Genomic DNA, 6405 nt, shown 5'->3' with positions numbered 1-6405 from the left:
ACATCATATCTATCACTTTTATTAAAATGATAAAAAAATAAATTTCAAGTACATAAAAGAGATTCATATTCTAAAAAAACTTTAAATGATAAGTAGTTCTAATCAGTCTTTCCAAAATTATACCCATAGATGATTAGGCAAAAGGTCTTATTAATATTCAACTCTTCTAATTCATTGAAGCTTACCGAACCTACTCGAATCAAACTTTACACCTTGTACTTGAAAGTATGATAAGTTTCTATAGAGTAACCTATATTCCTATTATGATGATTACATGTGATATTAACATTATACCATTTGAGATAGGGTGGCTTCAATGTTCTAAAAGAACTAGAGATACCAAGTCATTCTTAATAAATTTTGAGAATAGCTTAATGTATGTTATAGGGATAGGATTAATATAAGCTCTCTCTTGATGTTTTCTAGATATTTTCAAATCACTAACTTAATTGTTGACCTTAAAATTGGTGTACTAACAAAACTAAACAGATATACAGGTTCTTGTAAAGCTAGTTAATAAAGACTTGGAGAGATATTATTCATAGTTAGATAATGAGACTGGTAAGGGAATTGTGCAATATTATTGACTATAAAGTAGTAAGCAGGATGAACATGTAGTAGATATAGAGCATAACCTTTGAATTATTACCCCTTAAAACTTACTACTTGGGTTTCGGCTTTTTTTTTTTTTAGCATCCCATCTTTTTTAACACTGCTGGCTTTTTTTTTCTCAAGTTTGTCACTCTTGATGTTATTTTTAATAATCTCCTCAGAGATCACCATGTCAGCAAAGTTTTTTATTGTGTTCTCTATCATTTTATTATAATAAAGTGTTTTAAGATGCTAATGAACAAGATAATTATTTTTTTGTCAGTCAGATGAGGTTAAACTTGAGCAATCATATCCCTCTATCATTAAAAATATTTTTTGAAAGATTTCGTTACCTTCTTTTTCATGTTTTGTAAAGAAAGATGATCAGGGGCTAAGTCAATGATGTAGCAATATTGGTTAATAAATGCCTAAGCAAGCTCATTCCAAAAACAAATGCGAGTTCGATCTAACTAAATATATCCCCTTGTAGTTGAGCTAGTAAGGTTATCTTGAAATATATATATCAATAGTTTTTTATCACTAGTGTAGGCAATTATTTTTCGATGGTACATGATGACATGAGTTATCAAACACTTAGTACCATTATACTTCTTGAACTTTAAAATTTTAAATTTAAAAAGAATTACAATATTTAAGACCAAACAAAGGTTGGTGACATCTATGGAGCCATAAAAAATCTATTCTTTTAATGTCCCATAATCTCTCTTTTAGTAGGTTCATCTTGTAATCAGCTTTAAAGTCTTTCAAAGACTCAACCACTTTCAATTTTAGTTTCTCTTTTGGGTCATTCAAATTGAAAACTTGGACTAGTTCAACTGTCTTTTCAATGAAGGCAGGGTTTATGTAACTTTAGACATTATCTTGGCTAGGTATATATGACATTTTTAAGTAAATATAGCTTGTAAAAAATACGGATTGTTATGATGGGTAGCTTTGAGTAGATTGAGCTTGATACGGGTCATAACTCAAAGGATATAGAGGATCGGTTACATCACATGAAACATCTTCTTTTACTATCTTTCTTTTATTTAGCTTACCCAATGCTTCAAAAATTTTGCTTAATTTTTCATTGATTTTTTTTAGCCCTCTTCAACTTTTCAATGCGACTTGCATTATCTTGCTCCATTCTTCTGGCTTAGGCTTTGGTATTATACTAGTAGTGAGTTAGTCGAGTTATCTTTAAACCTTGCTATACCATAATTATGGTGCATATATTAGAATGATATTAATGAAAACATTCAATTATACATGAGAATGAATCCAGGAATGAATGCAATAAGGAGAATTTTGTTAACAAAGAAAATCTTGATTGAATTAAAAAGTTATTTCTAACCAAATCCAATATTAAGTCCATGAAAAATCTAAAATTTATTAAAGAAAGAAATTCCTAATTTGTCGATATGGCTTTGCACTTCATTAAAGAAATCTAGTAGTTCTTGACTATGTACTCCCAATAGTGACACCTTTATCTTCCATTCTTTAATCTTTTCTATCATGTCTTTAGCTTTGTAAGCGGTTATATTGATTTGGTCAAGCAAATACTCCCATTGATTATGCTTTTTTACATATTAACAGATACTTCCACTGATTATGCTTTTTCACATATGCCTCTTTTAATTGCTCATACTTTTCATTCGTAGCTCTCATTTGTGTTGCAATTTTAACTACAACTCCATTCAACATTTAGATGTACTTTGATGCCTTAAAGAATGCCCCTTCTTTTTCTTGTAGCTTTGTTTGCAATTGTCTATTTTTTTTTCAAAAGTTAGGTCAATTCTCAATTAGTGGATAATTGTGTTATGTTAAGGTTAGTGAACAAACTCTTCTATTCATCATTTTCTTGTTCAAGTGCTTGAACTTTCCTTTTTAGTTTTTTGTTTGCAAGCTTTAACTATTCAGACTCCCTTTTTAAGTAAGTAGAGAACTTTTTTAGGCTTTTCATAGATATAATTGAGATTTTTCTTATTAAAATTATTTTGTAACAATTACTCCTTATGATAGATCTAATGGTGTAAATGCATGCATAATAAAAGAAAAGGGTTAATAGGCATATAATATATACAAAGAATAATATATAAATACAAAAGACTACATAAAAGGTTAGTATGCAAATAATATATAAAAAATAATGCATAAATTTACAAGCAAAATAAACATACCATCATATATCCTATTTAGGATTTTCTAACACAAGGGACTTCATGGCTGTAACTTAGGTTCAGACTATTAGGATTTATTTACACGCTAGGTTCAAAGATTTGGCAATCTAAGGGTTTTCAAATTATTTTTTACATCATTATCCATTATAATTCTTAAATTACTTGTTTCAAATTCGCAATCTAAGTCAATCTCCTTATTTCAAATTACTCCAATCTTTACTCATTATAGGCTATAAGTGGAAAGAGTTCAATTTAAGTGGAAGTTTTTTTACTAACTTATGTAAAAACATGAAATCTCACAAAGGTATAGATACTTTACTTCTTCTTGAGGGACAGAACTCGAGTATAGAGCTCATGTTATGCATGTGTAAATGAATGACAGATATACAAAATAAATAAAATAAATAAAATACAAACAAAGAGAAAATTTCTTAAATTTATTATGGGTTAAATAACAAAAAATCATTTATTGGCCTAACTCCTGATCTCCCCAGTGAAATTGCCACCAATCTTTTTTATTTAGGTGTGATTGGTCACCTAATTAAATTTATCCCATTTAAAGAAAAATCTCAAGATTTACTTAAGTATCTTTAAATAGTATATTTTAGTTTACGAAACTAGTTTTAGGTTTGAGAGTATAATTATGCGTGAGAAAGATTATAACACTTTCACAATGCAGATCTAAAGATGGTACCGATTTGATTTCAAATTATCCAAGTTTTAAGATATTTTTATAATTTTACCAAATAATTTAATTATTAAAAATTAATCTTCCAATAATTTCAATAGTTTGGTAGTAATTTAAGATAATTTTCTCACCTCAAGAGTATTTATAAAGACTAGTATCCCACTTTGAAGATATTTTGTCGTCAGATTCATTTAATTAAAAAATAATTTATTTTTAAAAATATCTTCCAATATGTTGGTAGGATTTTTCATTAAGAATTATTTTTCAATATATTGGTAGGATTTTTTTAAAAATATTTTTTAAAAAAATTCATTAAATCCTCTAATAATTTGATAAGACTTAATTCAAAATTAAATATTCTAATAGTTTGGTAGGATAGAAAAATTTTTTATTTTGAAAATTCTTTTTTAAAATTTGAAGGAAAGAAAGAAAATAAATCAATTAAAATAAAACAAAAATTATCATGCAAAATAATATAATATATTACGTAATAATATTAATCATGCAAAAATAATATCATCATGCAATAATATAATATGTCATGCAAGAATATAATTAAATATGTAATCATGGAATAGATAAATAATCATGTAAAAGGATAACTAGAAACATTACAAATAATTTTACCAATTTTCTTTTTTTATAGTTAATCTAATCACTCAATTAGAATAATAAGGAAGGAAAAAAAAAGAATAAAAAATAAGAAATAAAATAAAATAAAATAAAATAAAATAAAAAGAAAAAAAACTACAATCGAGTCATGTTGCCAGATAGGTTAGGGCATGGATCTACGCGGGTTCACATAGGTCAATCCGTTACCAAAACGACATCGTTTGCAGTATTGTATAAAAGCCAAAATTTTAGCCTTTTCTTTCGAACAATATTTTCTCCTTCTTTTTCTAAAATAAATCTCTTTGCTTTCTTTCTAAATATTCAACCTTAAAACTCAAAGTTCCCCAATTTCTGGCTAAATGAGCATATTCCGATGTTGAAAAATTCAACTAACCATCGAAAAATTCGTCATTTTCCAAAAATTGCATGAACCTAAAACTCGACCATTGTGAAGCCCTTTCAGTAGCCATAACCCTAACAAAAAAACTTATACTTTCACCAAAAAGTTTATATAAACCCAAAAAATCCCAAAACTTAATTTTAAACATAAAAAATTCCAAAAAATTACCAAAATTCATCTAGAACCTAAGAAACAGATCCAAAACTCCAAATCAACATAAAATCCACCTAGACTTCCTAAATAAGAATGAATATTCTAAAACGAAGGATTAGAGTCAAAAATCAAAACCCAAGGATTTATCCTCAAATTTCAGAACTAAAACCTTAAAAAATTTCAAAAAAAATATAAAAATAAAAACCTAGAAGACAAGAATCAAAACCCTAAAAAAATCCCAAAATGAATACCAAGAATTTAGAAAACCTAAATCCATAATCTTCTAATTATTTTTAAAATTTTTTTTCTATCCCCTTTCTTTATGGTTGATGGTCTATTCTTATAGGGATTAAATCCCTTTTAAATTTGGAAATTAAATCAAATTAGTCAAGGAGTTTATTGATTTGATTTGATTTAATTTCTTATGACATTTTATTTTCATGCAGATTGAAATCAAAAGGTTATTCAAAATCGAATCCGTTCATTTCTTTTTGGTTTCCTAACCTTCCTTTTTTTTTTACTTATTTTTTGAACCTTTTGACTTTTTTTTTTATTTCTTTGAGAAAAAAGTAAAATTAAACCAAAAATTAAATTAAATCAAATTAAAATTTTTTTTATTGAGCCTGAAGCTTCCCAATCGGGCCCCATTTAGGATTGAAGCTCTTTTTTTATTCTGAAAAAATTTTCAAACAAAATGCGGTGTCTACATTTTAAATCACAACATATGAACTTAGCAATGGCTAAAGTTTTGTTTAATTTTCAATAATTTGCTTTCATTTTTTTTTAAAGGTCTAATGGGAGTTAAATACTGGTAGGATGAATCCGATATTGACAACTCTTTTCTTTTTCAATATGTATTTTCAGCAATCTTCATGGTTGATCTTTGGTTTTTATTGGGAAGAAAACACTAGTATTAGGAAACCTATTTTTTTTCATTATGAATAAACGAACTACTATTTTCTTCTCTTGTAAATTAGAATAGTAAATTAATCAAACTTAGAGATGAGTTCATAGAAAATTAATCATACTATCATATTTGATTTTCATCTTATATAATATTTAGTATGAAGTGATTGTTCAAAAAATCATGATAATTTACATATAATTATTAAATCATCGTGCTTAGTAACCACTTAATGACTTCAGGTAACAGTGATCTTAAATTACTATCTTGTAAGATGATTTAATTTCCACTCAAAGTGATGAGAAAATTTTATTATTAAGGTAAGGTGATATGCAAAATTAATAATAGTCAATATTACAATTTAATAAGTGAATTAACATTTTGATTCTTCTTAAAATTGATTGTAATTATTTTATATTATAATTTCATAATTTCATATTTATATTCATTATAACAAGTTCACAAATATTTTATTTATTTTTTTAATTTTTAAAATTTATATAATATAATCTTTTGATTTTAATATATTAATTTTATTTTCTAATTCAAATATTTTTTTACATACTTTATACTATAAAAACTAATTTACTCTTAATAAGTATAGTTTTAATTTAATAATTAATTATATTTATTATGAAAAATATTACTAATATTTTATATATTGATTATTAACTTTGAATAACATTAAAATCATTAACTTGTGTAACTATTAAATATACATGATTATTTTGATACTTTCAAATTAAATAATGTTTGATTTTTAGTAATATCAAATACAATGATATGTAATTACTAAGAATTAATAATTCTTGATCAAATAAAATAATTTTAAATCACGAGTGATAAAATCACTTTTATAATAAAATCATTTCGATAA

The sequence above is a fragment of the Durio zibethinus genome, chromosome 2 (genome assembly GCF_047325235.1).
Source record: "Durio zibethinus cultivar Kanyao isolate XHJ-2024 chromosome 2, ASM4732523v1, whole genome shotgun sequence".
In the NCBI taxonomy this organism is placed as follows: Eukaryota; Viridiplantae; Streptophyta; class Magnoliopsida; order Malvales; family Malvaceae; genus Durio; species Durio zibethinus.
The sequence above is the reverse complement of the archived record's forward strand: the minus strand, read 5'-3'. Positions refer to the sequence as shown.